This window comes from Bos javanicus, chromosome 6, assembly GCF_032452875.1.
Source record: "Bos javanicus breed banteng chromosome 6, ARS-OSU_banteng_1.0, whole genome shotgun sequence".
Taxonomy (NCBI): domain Eukaryota; kingdom Metazoa; phylum Chordata; class Mammalia; order Artiodactyla; family Bovidae; genus Bos; species Bos javanicus.
In genome coordinates, this window is record NC_083873.1 from 18,742,479 (window position 1) to 18,758,503 (window position 16,025).

Genomic DNA, 16,025 nt, shown 5'->3' on the forward strand with positions numbered 1-16,025 from the left:
AAAAAGCTGGCTTAAAACTCAACATTCAGAAAATGAAGATCATGGCATCTGGTCCCATCACTTCATGGCAAATAGATGAGGCAACAATGGAAACAGTGAGAGACCTTATTTTCTTGGGCTCCAAAATCACTGCAGCTGGTGACTGCAGCCATGAAATTGAAAGATGCCTGCTCCTTGGAAGAAAAGCTATGACAAATCTAGACAGCATATTAAGTAGCAGAGACATTACTTTGCCAACAAAGGCCCATCTAGTCAAAGCTATGGTTTTTCCAGTAGTAATGTATGGATGTGAGAGTTGAACCATAAAGAAGCTGAGTGCTGAATAATTGATGATTTTGAACTGTGGTGTTGGAGAGGATTGTTTAGAGTCCTTTGGTCTGCATGGAGACCCAACCAGTCAATCCTAAAGGCAATCAGTCCTGATTATTCATTGGAAGGACTGATTTTGAAGCTGAAGCTCTAATACTTTGGCCACCTGATGCAATGAACTGGCCCACTGGCAAAGACCCTGATACTGGGAAAGATTGAAGGCAGGAGGAGAAGGAGATGACAGAAGCTGAGATGGCTGGATGGCATCACAAACTCAATGAACATAAATTTGAGCAAGCTCCAGGAGTTGGTGATGGACAGGGAAGCCTGGCATGCTGCAGTCCATAGGGTCTCAAAGAATTAGACATGACTGAGTGACTGAACTGAACTGAGACGTACATATATACTTCTTTAACCAAAATAAATTTTTTAAAAAATCTGTTTATCTAAAATGAAAATGGATTGCAAAGTGACCTTTTAGGTATAACTGATCTGAAGTTGAACTGTTTATATTCAATTAAATTATAACTTAAATAATCACATATTCAAATGAATAAAAAAGAAACACTGTTGAATACAAGTCAAAGTTTACTTAGCCAATGACACAAATACCTGTCTCTCTCTTTTGTACCTATTGACCTCTGTCACTTCCAGACAAGCTATCCAGCCACATTCCCATCCATTTACTTTATGTCCTAGGACTATTTTCTTGAGAACTCTCCTCCACAACACTTTTTCTTGGTCTAAATTGCCTTTCCACTCTTGAAATGCTTACATGTATATTTAAAGCAGCTTGCCCAGACAGATTTGAGGTGATTAAGATTCATATTTGATGAACAGCAATGGAACTAATTACTCATGTCTTTGGGGAAGGGCCTGAAATAAACCTCCTAGAATACATCAAAGTAGGGGTTGTAGGGATGGTGAAAATAAAATAATAGGAGCAGAGCCTTGGCAAATGACTACAAACTCTTGGACTGGTAAGAATGCTGTCTTGAGAGGGAAGGACAAGAGAAGAGTTCCAAGTGTGAAAACTGTAACTACAATGCGTTTCAATTTCATTCTGAGTTCCTTCAGAAACACTAGTGTTATTCTTTCTACATATGAGTCTGGATAAATCTGATTAACAAACATGTATGGCTGCAATATAAATCAATGTGAACACTTTCTAAGGAAAAAAAAAAAAAGGTAACAAATAGACTGCCTTTTTAAAAAGTTAAATTCTCTGTAATTATTCCAGGTATATTTGGGTGATAATTATCCAAGATTCTCTATCCTCATTATCTCTCTCATTTTTTTTTTTTACTTTACAATATTGTATTGGTTTTGCATTTCATCAACATGAATCCGCCATGGGTGTGCACGTGTTCCCCATCCTGAACACTCCTCCCACCTTCCTCCCCATACCATCCCTCTGGATCATCCCAGTGCACCAGCCCCAAGCATCCTGTATCCTGCATCAAACCTGGACTGGCAATTTGTTTCTTATATGATATTATACATGTTTCAATGCCATTCTCCCAAATCATCCCACCCTCTCCCTCTCCCACAAAGTCCAAAAGACTGTTCTATACATCTGTGTCTCTTTTGCTGTCTTGCATACAGGGTTATCATTATCATCTTTCTAAATTCCATATATATGCGTTAGTATACTGTATTGGTGTTTTTCTTTCTGGCTTACTTCACTCTGTATAATAGGCTCCAGTTTCATCCACCTCATTAGAACTGATTCAAATGTATTCTTTTTAATGGCTGAGTAATACTCCATTGTGTATATGTACCACAGTTTTCTTAGCCATTCATCTGCTGATGGACATCTAGGTTGCTTCCATGTCCTGGCTATTATAAACAGTGCTGCAATGAACATTGGGGTATATGTGTCTCTTTCAATTCTGGTTTCCTCAGTGTGTATGCCCAGTAGTGACGAGAGTGTGGAGAAAAGGGAACCCTGTTACACTGTTGGTGAGATTGCAAACTAGTACAGCCACTATGGAGAACAGTGTGGAGATTCCTTAAAAAACTGGAAATAGAACTGCCTGATGACCCAGCAATCTCATTATCTCTTAATATCTCCACTAAATATTTTCAAATTGAAAATTAAAGTATCTTTTCCCTCTTATCAATAACTTTGAACTATAACCAACTATTTAAATTTTCTTAATAGCAGCTATAGTACTAAAACTTCTTTTTAAAGAGAGAAAAGGTTAAACTAATATTTGAGACTCTTTTCTAATCACAGCAGATTAAACTTATGAGTTTTTCTCCAATAACTTCAAAAACTACATTAAAATTACAGCAAATAAAATTTTTAAAGCATAAATCCATGCGAGCATGGAAGATGAGAGGAAATTCCAGATAAAAATCACTAAATTTTGGAAGCTGCAAAGTGGCCTCATGAATGGTAACTGACTTGGCAGAGTGTGGAAGTTCAGTCACTCAGTCATGTTCTACTCTTTGCAACCCCATGGACTGCGACACACCAGGATTCCCTGTCCATCACCAATTCTGGGGCTTACTCAGACTCAATGAAGAGGCAGAGCTAAAGCAAAAACAACACCCAGCTGTGGATGTGACTGGTGATGGAAGTAAAGTCCAATGCTGTAAAGAGCAATATTGCATAGGTACCTGGAAGGTTAAGTCCATGAATCAAGGCAAATTGGAAGTTATCAAACAGGAGATGGCAAGACTGAATATTCACATTTTAGGAATCAGTGAACTAAAATGGACTGGAATAGTTGAATTTAACTCAGATGATCATTATATCTACTACTGTGGGCAAGAATCCCTTAGAAGAAATGGAGTAGCCATCACATTCAACGAGAGAATCAAAAATGCAGTGCTTGGGTGTAATCTCAAAAACAACAGAATGATCTCTGTTCATTTCCAAGGCAAACCATTCAATATCACAGAAATCCAAGTCTATGCCGGGACCAGTAATGCTGAAGAAGCTGAAGCTGAACAGTTCTATGAAGACCTACAAGACGTTCTAGAACTAACACCCAAAAAAGATGTCCTTTTCATCATAGGGGACTGGAATGCAAAAGTAGGAAGCCAAGAGATACCTGGAGTACAGGCAAAATTGGCCTTACAGTACAGAATGAAGCAGGCCAAAGGCTAACAGAATTTTACCAAGAGAACACACTGGTCATAGCAAACACCCTCTTCCAACAACACAAAAGAAGACTCTACACATGGACATCACCAGATGGTCAATACCAAAATCATATTGATTTTATTCTTTGAAGCCAAAGATGGAGAAGCTCTATACAGTCAGCAAAAACAAGACCAGGAGCTGACTGTGGCTCAGATCATGAACTCCGTATTGCCAAATTCAGACTTAAAGAAAGTAGGGAAAACCACTAGATGATTCAAGTATGACCTAAGTCAAATCCCTTACAATAACACAGTGGAAGTGACAAATAGATTTAAGGGATTAGATCTGATAGAGTGCCTAATGAACTATGGATGGAGGTTCATGACATTGTATAGGAGGGCAGTGATCAAGACCATCCCCAAGAAAAAAGAAATGCAAAAAAAGCAAAATGTTTTTTTTTGCTTTTGTAAGGCCTGAGGAGGCCTTACAAATAGCTGAGAAAAGAAGAGAAGCTAAACACAAAGGAGAAAAGGAAATATATGTCCATATGAATGCAGAGTTCCAAAGAATAGCAAGGAGAGATAAGAAAGCCTTCCTCAGAGATCAATGCAAAGATAGAGAGGAAAACAATAGAATGGGAAAGACTAGAGATCTCTTCAAGAAAATTAGAGATCCAAGGGAACATTTCATGCAAAGATGGGCTCGATAAAGGACAGAAATGGTATGGACCTAACAGAAGCAGAAGATATTAAGAAGAGGTGGCAAGAGTACACAGAAGAACTGTACAAAAAATATCTTCATGACCCAGATAATCACAATGGTGTGATCACTGACCTAGAGCCAGACATCCTGGAATGTGAAGTCAAGTGGGCCTTAGGAAGCATCATTACGAACAAAGCTAGTGGAGGTGATGGAATTCCAGTTGAGCTATTTCAAATCCTAAAAGATGATGCTGTGAAAGTGCTAAACTCAATATGCCAGCAAATTTGGAAAACTCAGCAGTGGCCACAGGACTGGAAAAGATCAGTGTTCATTCCAATCCCAAAGAAAGGCAACGCCAAAGAGTGTGGAAAGATGACGTCTAAATGCCCACAGGAGGAAATAGTAATAGAAAAGGTTCAAGCCTGGAGGGACCTGGTGTCCCTGAGGGTAACAGGAAAGACACAGAAGTGACAGCTTCTTGGGCTACATAGAGAAGTTAGATCCCAGAAACCTTTTCACAACATGTACCTCTATAACCCGATCTGACTGCAGCAGAAACTGAGATTTGCTCCTTGGAGAAAGTCCACAAAAGGGCTTCTGTGTACAAAGAGGTGAATGACAGCACTAACATGCAGGCCCACTGGGCCCAGAAACAGGGGAAATACTGCAGATCAGTATGAGAAAGTCAACAGACAACTCCCTTCTCCATTTTGGTCCCAAGTTCAGGAGCAGGCCTCATAGGAGAAGTTAATCACAGGAGACACTGACTTGCTAAGAGACAGATCTGACATTTTTAGAACTGCTCACAAAACAGATGGACCTAGCTCTACTGCCTTCCATGAGGCAAACCAGTTGACAAAAGTCCTTCCCCTACCAACAGTTTCAAATCAAATTTTTAAAAGCCTCCTTCTTAAACACTAAAGGGAAATCAAGATCTCCAGACCCAGAATAAAAGAATGGGTCAACCTAACAGAGGAAAATGTGGTAAGAATACAGAAGGAGAAACAAAGGAAAATAAAACTAAAAAATAATATATTCATACAAAAGGGAAAAAAGAAAATGTTAGTTCCCTGAAAAGGAAAAAGTAATTCAAGAAAATAAAAAAGGATTTTTAGTAATTAAATATGTGGCAGATTATAGATGTCTACAAATTCTTTGCCATTTCCTTCATTGACAGGAGGAGGGGTTGGCCTTAATAGGCCAATGAAATGTAGTGGGAGTGATATTTGGGACTTACGCAGTTAAGTCATAAAGGTGGATTTCTATAGGTTATCACTGAAGTTCCTGGCACAAACTTTGGGCACCACAGTCACCATGTAGGGTATCTCACTACGCTTACAGCACCATGTTCAAGAGGCTACAAGCAGACACACTAGTGGGCATTTGACTTCCTGCTGATGCTCCAGGCATGTGAGTAAAACCATTTTAGACCATTCAGACCAGCACATCTAACCGCTTAATACAAGTAACCTCCATCAATATCACTTGGAATAACTAAGTGCTGCCTAAATTCTTGGCCCACAAAATTATGAGATATACCAGGCATACTTCATTTTATTGCACTTTACTTTTTTGATATTTACAGATATTGCCTTTTTTCCCACATTGAAGATTTGCAGCAACCATATGTCAAGCAAGTCTACTGGCACCCTTTTCCCAATAGTATGTATTCACTTCGTGTCTCTGTGGAAGTGACTGCTTTATTGTCCTTATGGATAAAGTTGTAGTGGTCTGGATCAAATCAGCCACAACATTCCCTAAAGCCAAAGCCTAATCCAGAGCAAGGACCTAGATAACTCTTTCCAATTCTGTGAAGAGTGGAAAATATACAGAAATTTAAAGCTAGCAACACTGATTCTTTTAAGGAAAGAAGCCATCTCCAGAACATAAAAAAGTAAAGTGAAACAGCAAGTGCTGATGTAAAAGCTACAACAAGTTATTGAGACCTAGCTAAAATAATTAATGAAGGTGATTACACTTAAACAGATTCTCAGTGTAGATGAAACTGTCTTCTACAGTTTGGAAGACAGTTGGAAGAAGATGCCATCCAGGATTTTCATAGCTACAGAGGAAAAGTCAATGCCTGGCTTCAAAGGACAGGCTGACTCTCCTTTTAGAGGCTGATGCAACTGGTGTTTTAAGATGAAGGCAATGCTCATTTACTATTTTAAAAGTCCTATGGACCTTAATGATGATGCTGAATTTACTCTGCCTGCACTCTATAAATGGAACAAAAAACCCTAAGTGACAGCACATCTGCTTACAACATGGTTTACTGAATATTCCAAGCCTACTGTTGAGAACTTGTGTTCAAAAACAGATTCTCATCACAATGTTATTGCTCACTGACAATGCACTTAATCACCAAGAGTGCTGATGGAGATGTACTCTGAGATTGAGGTTGTTTTCATGCCTGCTAGCACAATGCCCATTCTTCAACCTGTGTATCAAAGAGTAAATTTGACTTTCAAGTCTTATGATTTATAAAATACATGTCACAAGGCTATAGTTGCCATACCCTGTGATTCTTCTGGTAGATCTGGGCAACGTAGATATGGGCAAACTAATCTCATATAGTTTAAAATTAAAGTCCATAAATACAGAAAAGGAATATTTGAAATAGGGCAAGAAAAGTCACCACAGGTAATCACTTAGATTCAGTCATGATTTAGTTTTCAAATAGAATTGATTCAATTCTTCAAATAGAATTGACTCAAGTGGCAGTTTTGCTTCTAGAATAATGTGGCCTTGAGAAAGTCACTTCACTTTTACATGGATTTATCTGTTATCTCCTATAAATTCTATGCCATGTTCATACATTTGGAGTGTGATAAGTTGCCTCAGTTATATCTTATTCTCTGTGACCCCATTGACTGTAGCAGGCCCGGCTCCTCTGTCCATGGGATTCTCCAGGCAAGAATACTGGAGTGGTTTGCCACGGCCTCCTCCAGGGGATCTTCCCAAACCAGGGATAAACCTGTGTCTCTTACATCTCTTGCATTGGCAGGTGAGTTCTTTACCACTAATACCACCCGTGAAGCCCTCATACTTCTTATCTCATCTTTATTATTTCACTGGCAACAATGGCAGTTTAGGTATATATCTTAGTATCCAAAATTCTCCGGACTAAAAGGTCCTAAAAAAGAACAGTTATTAAAAAAAAAAAAAATTCATGTAAAGTTGCCCAGGGCCTCAAAAGTCAATGAAGAGTTTCTCAGGGACCCTACTGCAGAAGTAATATTTGATTCTCTAGACACAAGTATAATAATACAAACTGTCAGTAATTAATAAGTTGCATCCTCTGTAATTTTTTCTATTTTTTATTTTTATATTTCAAAACAAAATCCTTTGTTTAGCTTGTGTGCATACTAATCACATAATTTTCAGATACTGTTCTTTTTTAGAACACAATTAACAAGGAACCCTGTTAATAGGCTAAAATGAGGGCAATATTTTCCTAATACATAATTGTATTTCTGAACTTGGGTAGAGATATTTTCAGATATCTGCTGCTAAGTCACTTCAGTCATGTCCAGCTCTGTGCAGCCCCACAGATGGCAGCCCACCAGGCTCCTCTGTCCCTGGGATTCTCTAGGCAAGAATACTGGAGTGGGTTGCCATTTCCTTCTCCATTTCAGATATCTGGTCATATATTAAATAAAAAATTTTGTGCTTAGGAAAAAAGCATAAATAAATGGCCAGTTACCCAACCTTCAGTAATCACTGCCACAATGAGTCAGCAGCCATCAACATCAAAGCAGGATCGTTCGCCAGCAAAAACATTAACATTTCTTAAAGGTCCAGATAGTGATTAGCTTTTTTTAGAAATATTTTTAAATTAAGAAATATGCATTAATTTTTAGACATACCGCTATGGCACACTTAATAGAGTAGAAGATAATGTAAACATGACTGTTATATGCATTTTGAAACCAAAAACTTCATGTGACTTATTTATCCCAATATTCACTTTACTGTAGTGGTTTGGAGTCAAAGCTACAGTATCTCCAAGATGCATGCGTGTTAAATCACTTCATTCCTGTCCAGCTCTTTAGACCGCATGGACTGCAGTCTTCTAGGCTCCTTTGTCCATGGGATTCTCCAGGAAAGAATAGTGGTGTGGGTTGCCATTCGTTTTCTCCAGAGGATATTCCCAACCCAGGAATCAAACCCACATCTCTTTCATTATCTGAAGGCAGCAGGTTCTTTACCACTAGAGCTAATAAGACAATTATTATAAGGTGCTATGCTTGGGGTAATTTATTATAACATTAGATGACTGCAATAAGGTTGGATGATAAAGAAATTTCCTGGAAATAAGATAAAGAGATCAACAGAAAAAAAAATATTACTAATCCAAAGGTCCAATACCCAACAGGAGCTCTTTATGGAAAAAAATTAAAGCAAGTAGAAGGAAGTAGATTATTATAAAAAACAAAACAAAAAGTACACATGGAAGTCTTCCTTGAATTGGAGAAAACGAGTTTCCAGACTGAATGGATTCAAGGAATGTAATAAAAACTTGAATAAACAGGTGCAAAAGAAAACTCTGAAAGTTTCTATAAAGAGGGAAAAAAAAGTTGACCTATGAAAGACTGATGTCATCAAATGGCATAAGACATCTCCAAAGAGATGTTAGAGCAAAACAGCAATGCTTTCAGAGTTCTCAGAAAAACTAGCTTCCAGTCTAGAATTTTATACTTCCTCAAACGACAAGTAAATTGGATGACAAAAATCATATAGTTTCACCTCCACAAACTGAGAACATTTATACCCAGGGACCTTTCCTCAAGAAGCTAGCAGATATGGCCTATCACAAAATATGTGCATGCTCAGTCATGTCCAGATACTTTCAGCCCCATGACTGTAACCCACTAGACTCCTCTGTCCATGGGACTTCCCAGGCAAGAACATTAGCGGGGGTTGCCATTTCCTCCTCCAAGGGATCTTCCTGACCCAGGAATCAAACCTGCATCTCGTGCATTGGCAAGAGGATTCTTTTCCAAAATGATAAATTTAGAAACAATAATATATGGAATCCAGAAATCACAGAAGCAAGTCAAAGACAACGTATTTTGTAAGTCCGTCTTCTTTTTCTTCCTCAGTCTTCTTAAAGGGTTAAAAATTACGAGTCGCCAGTCCAGGTTCAATGCACGATACTGGATGCTTGGGGCTGGTGCACTGTGACAACCCAGAGGGAGGGTATGGGGAGGGAGGAGGGAGGAGGGTTCAGGATGGGGAACACAGGTATAACTGTGGCAGATTCATTTCGATATTTGGCGAAACTAATACAATATTGTAAAGTTTAAAAATAAAATAAAATTTAAAACAAACAAACAAAAAATTATATTGATACCTGATTTTCTATAATGTTTTTCCATTCCTAATTAACTGATTTCTGTTACTATATTTATTATTTCCTTTCTTTTACTTACACTGGTTTTCAATTTATTCTTTTTTAGCTTCTTAGAGATTTAGATCACTGATGTCAAATCTTTTTTTTCTAATAAAAGTGGACTTCCCTGGTGACTCAGATGGTAAAGAATCTGCCTGCAATGAGGGAGACCCAGGTTTGATCCCTGGGTCAGGAAGATCCCCAGCAGGAGAGAATGACAACCCACTCCAGTATTCATGCCTGGAGAATTCCACAGACAGAGGAGCCTGTTGGGATACAATCCATGGGGTTGCAAAGAGTTGAACACAAATGAACAACTAACACTTTCAATGTCAAAGGTATACATTTTTCTCTAAGCACTGATTTAGATAGTATTTCACATATTTTGATATATTATACTTTCATTTTTCACCCAGTTTGAGATATAATTTCTTCCTCTTTTAGTTCAGTTCAGTCACTCAGTCACGTCCGACTCTGCGACCCCACGGACTGCAGCATGCCAGGCCTCCCTATCCATCACCAACCCCCAGAGTTTACTGAAACTCACGTCCATTGAGTCGGTGATGCCATCCAACCATCTCATCCTCTGTCGTCCCCTTCTCCTCCTGCCCCCAGTCCCTCCCAGCATCAGAGTCTCTTCCAAGGAGTCACTTCTTCGCATCAGGTGGCCAAAGTATTGGAGTTTCAGCTTCAGCAACAGTTCTTGCAGTCCAAGGAGAATTTTGAGTGTCACTTTGCTAGCATGTAAGATGAGAGCAATTGTGTGGTAGTTTGAGCATTCTTTGGAATTGGAATGAAAACTGACTTTTTCCAGTCTTGTGGCCACTGCTGAGTTTTCCAAATTTGCTGGTATATTGCGTGCAGCACTTTCACAGCATCATCTTTTAGGATTTGGAATAGCTCAACTGGAATTCCATCACCTCCACTAGCTTTTTTCATAGTGATGCTTCCTAAGGCCCACTTGACTTCACATTCCAGGATGTCTGGCTCTAGATGAGTGATCACACCATCATAATTATGTGGGTCATGAAGATCTTTTTTGCACAGGTCTTCTGTGTATTCTTGCCACCTCTTCTTAATATCTTCTGCTTCTGTTAATCCATGGATTGTTTAGCAAAATACCATTTAATTTCCTAATATATAGTAACTTGCAGCTATCTTTCTATTATTCATTTTTAACTTAATTCCTTTCTAGTCAGAGAACATACTCTGTATATTTAAATTGTTTTCAGTTGATTGCAGCTTTTCTGTGGCCTAGCTGGCAGCATATCTGGTGCTCCCACTCCATCCCACCTGGCAGGTCGCCACAGGTGGTATCAGTGCCCCTCCAAAAGTGGTTCCAGGTCCAGAGGACTAGCCTTTCCCAGCAGTCCTCCTAGAGCATTTTCTGTATCTCAACCACAACAGAAGGGCCCAAGTTGCACATGGCTCTGCTAACCAGGAGAAATTGTGCTAGTGAGTCCCCAGAAGACCCTCTACATAAGGCCACTCTGTCCAGAATGAGAGACAGAGCTGATGGAACTACTGCATAGAAACAAATACAGAGAAACAGGCAAAATGAAGAGACAAACATATACCCTCCATGCAAGAAACAAGAATAAACCCTAGAAAAAGAACTAAATGAAATTAAAATAGGCAGTGTACCAGATAAAGTGTTAAAGAGTCATAAAAGTTCTCACCAAACTCAGGAGAATAATGGATGGACACAGTGAGAATCTCAAGAAAGCAAATATAAAGAAGGACCAATCAGAACTGAAGAATAAAGGAAGTGAAAAATATACTAGAGGAAATCAAAAGCAAATTTGACAATGCAGAAGAACAAATCAGAAAGCTGAAAGGCGGGGTAACTGAAATCACTTAATCAGAACATTAAGAAACAAAAAGAATTTTTAAAAATGAGGATAGTTTAAGGGACCTTTGACGCATTAAGTGCACTCACATTCACACTATAGGGATCTCTAAGGAGAACAGGTGGAGTAAGGGACAGAAAAACCCACTTGAAGACATACTAGCTGAAAACTTCCCTAAGAAAACAGACATTCAAGTCCACAAAGCAGAGTCTCAAACTAAAACTATATGAACCAAAAGAGACCCACACCAAGACTCATTACAATTAAAGTATCAAAAGTTAAAGAGATCTTAAAAGCAGAAGAGGAAAACAACTAGTTATGTACAAGGGAACCACATTTGACTATCAGCTGGTCATTCAAAAGAAAATTCACAGGCCACAAGTGAATAGCACAATAAATTTAGGGTGCTGAGAGGAAACAAAAATTATCATCAAGAATACTTTACCCAATAACATTACCACTCAGAATTGATGGAGAGATTGTTTCCCAGACAAGTGAAAACTAAAATCATTCATCAATACTGCATGATCACACTTACATGAGGTATTTAAGAGTAGTCAAAATACTAGAGATGAAAGTAGAATGGCAGTTACCAGGCTCTGGGGGAAATGGGGAATAAGGAGTTACTGTTTAATGGAAATAGAATCTTGGTTTTGCAATATAAAAAGAATTACAGAGACGGATGCTGACGGGTTGCACAATATTATGAATGTGTTTAATATCACTGCAGAGTATACTTAACACAGTTAAAATGGTAAATTTTATATGTATTTTACCATAATAAAATAACTGAACTAAATTTTTTAAAAGTTCATCTCCACTAAGCCAGCCTTACAAAAAATGTTAAAGGGACTTCTTTAACCAGAAAAGACAAGGCTATATAACTAAAAATAAGAAAATTTATGAAAGAAAAATTGCACTGGTACATGTATACAAACACACACACATACACAGAGTTCATATATAACAATTTAGCCTGACAAATAGACAGTTTGAGTGCATTCTAAAAGCACTACAATTTTTTACTCTGGGGCAATGTTTGCTGTTTTTGATGCAATATTTTACACTAAAGAAAATCATCAAATTACAAAGGAAGAAAGTGAGAGAAGGAGAAAGGGACAAAGAACAACTCGAAAAAAAAAAAAAAAACAGAAAACAATTTAAAGATCGTAATAAGTACATACTGGTTAATAATTACTTTAAATTTAAATGGACTAACTGCTCCAGTTAAAAGACATAGGATGGCTGAATGGATGGGGGGGGGGGAACTATCTATATTCAGCCTACAGGAAATAAATTTAAAAAGACAGAAATGATATCAAATACCTTTTCAACTACAAAAGTATGAAACTAGAAATCAATGACAGCCATCCTTTGGTATCCACAGAGAATGTGTTCCAGGACTCCCCAAGGATACTGAAATGCATAAATTTTCAAGTCAATTATAGTCAGCCCTCCATATCTACAGACTCTATATACATGGATATGGAGAGCCAAACATACACTCATTAAAAAAAAAAAAAAAAACTGTAAAAATGAACCCATGCAGTTCAAACCTATGTTGCTCAAAGATCAAATGTATTAATACAAATAAAACTAGAAAAAAAGCACAAGCATGTGAAAGCTAGTCCACATGCTACTAAACAACCAATGGCTCAATGAAGAAATCAATGAGAAAAATAAAAAATACCTTAAGACAAAAAAATGGAAACAACCTTCTAAAATCGATAGGACACAGCAAAAGCTGATTTAAGAGGAAAGTTTATAGTGACAAATGACTATCCCAGGAGATAAGAAAGATCTAAAAATCACAAATAATCTAATCTTAAAACAAAACACACTAGAAAAAGAATATCAAACAAAGCCCAAAGTTTGTGGAAGGAAATAATAAAGAAAGTGAAAGTTGCTCAGTCGTGTCTGACTCTCTGGGACCCTATGAACGATACAGTCCATGGAATTCTCCAGGCCAGAACACTGGAGTGGGTAGCCTTTCCCTGCTGCAGGGGATCTTCCCAACCCAGGGATGGAACCAAGGTCTCCTGCATTGCACATGGATTCTTTACCAGCTGAGCCACAAGGGAAGCCCAAGAATACTGGAATGGGTAGCCTATCCCTTCTCCAGTGGATCTTCCCAACCCAGGAATTGACCTGGAGTCCTCTACATTGCAGGTGGATTCTTTATCAACTGAGCTATCAGGGAAGCCCAAATAATAAAGATCAGAGTGTAAGTAAGAGAACTGTGAAATACAAATTTTAAAAAAAACAATAGAAAAGATCAGTGAAACTGAGAGCTGGTTCTTTGAAAACATAAACAAAATTGATAAACCTTTACCCAGTCTGCTCAAAAAAAAAAAAAAAAAAAAAGACCCAAATAAGTAAAATCAGAAATTAAAGTGGAAAACCTACAATTGACACCACAGAAGTACAGAGGACTGTAAGAGATTACTGTAAGCAACTATACACCAAAAAATTTGGACAACCTAGAAGAAATAAATTATTAGAAACATACAATCATCCAATACTAAATCAGGAAGAAACTGAAAATCTGATAAGACTTATCTTTAGTAATGAAATTAAATCATAATAATGATCATAATTTAGAAACTCCCAATAAATAAATTCCAAAGAAAGGCAATGCCAAAGAATGCTCAAACTACCGCACAACTACACTCTTCTCACACGCTAGTAAAGTAATGCTCAAAATTCTCCAAGCCAGGCTTCAGCAATACGTGAACCGTGAACTTTCTGATGTTCAAGCTGGTTTTAGAAAAGACAGAGGAACCAGAGATCAAATTGCCAACATCCATTGGATCATCAAAAAAGCAAGAGAGTTTCAGAAAAACATCTATTTCTGCTTTATTGACTATGCCAAAGCCTTTGACTGTGTGGATCACAATAAACTGTGGAAAATTCTGAAAGACATGGGAATATCAGACCACTTGACCTGCCTCTTGAGAAACCTACATGCAGGTCAGGAAGCAACAGTTAGAACTGGACATGGAACAACAGACTGGTTCCAAATAGGAAAAGGAGTACGTCAAGGCTGGATATTGTCACCCTGCTTATTTAACTTATATGCAAAATACATCATGAGAAATGCTGGGCTGGAAGATGCACAAGCTGGAATCAAGATTGACAGGAGAAGTATCAGTAACCTCAGATATGCTGATACCACCACCCTTACGGCAGAAAGTGAAGAGGAACTCAAAAGCCTCTTGATGAAAGTGAAAGTGGAGAGTGAAAAAGTTGGCTTAAAGCTCAACATTCAGAAAACTAAGATCATGGCATCTGGTCCCATCACTTCATGGCAAATAGATGGAGAAACAGTGTCAGACTTTATTTTTGGGGGCTCCAAAATCACTGCAGATGGTGACTGCAGCCATGAAATTAAAAGACACTTACTCCTTGGAAGGAAAGTTATGACCAACCTAGATAGCATATTAAAAAGCAGAGATATTACTTTGCCAACAAAGGTCCATCTGGTCAAGGCTATGGTTTTTCCAGTAGTCATGTATGGATGTGAGAGTTGGACTGTGAAGAAAGCTGAGTGCTGAAGGATTGGTGCTTTTGAACTGTGGTGTTGGAGAAGACTCTTGAGACCTTGGACTGCAAGGAGATCCAACCAGTCCATCCTGAAGGAGATCAGCCCTGGGATTTCTTTGGAAGGAATGATGCTAAAGCTGAAACTCCAATACTTTGGCCACCTCATGCAAAGAGTTGACTCACTGGAAAAGACTAATGCTGGGAGGGATTGGGGACAGGAGTAGAAGGGGACGACAGAGAGTCGGACACAACTGAGTGACTGAACTGAACGGAACTGAACTGAATAAACAAAAGTCCAGGTCTACATGGCTTCAAAGGGGAATTCAACCAAACATTTAAAGAAGAATTTAATAACTAGTCTTCTCAAACTATTCCAAAAAATTAAAAGAAAGAAATGCCTCCAAAATTACTCTACAAGTCCAGCATACCCTGATAATAAAACCAGACACTACAAAGAAAGAAAATTACAGGCCAGTATCCCTGATGAACACAATGCAAATATCCTGAGCAAAATATTAGCAAACTGGATTCAACAATACATTAAAAGTATCATACATAATTATCAACCAGAATTGGTTCCAGGACCACAAGGAAGATTCAATATCCACAAATCAATGTGATCCACAACATTAACAAAGCAAAGGATAAAAATCAAAGGACCACCTCAGTAGATGCAGAAAAATAATTTGATAAAATTCAATATCCTTTAATGACTAAAAACTTAATTTTTAAAAGTGGTGGTACACTAGATGAGAGTCTATCTGTCAATGCAGAGGACACAGTTCAATCCCTGATCTAAGAAAGTTCCACATGCCACAGAGCAACTAAGCCCATGTAGCTCAGCTGGTAAAGAGTCCATCTGCAATGGAGGGGACCCCAGTGATTTTGATTCCTGGGTCAGGAAGATCTACTGGAGAAGAGATAGGATACCCATTCCAGTATTCTTGGGCTTCCCTGGTGCCTCAGATGGTAAAGAATGGGCCTGCAATGTGGGAGATCTGAGTTCTATCCCTGGGTTGGGAAGATCCCCAGGAGGAGGACATGGCAAACCACTCCAGTATTCTGGCCTAGACAATTCCATGGACAGAAGAGACTGGCAGGCTACAGACCATGGGGTTGCAAAGAGCTGGAC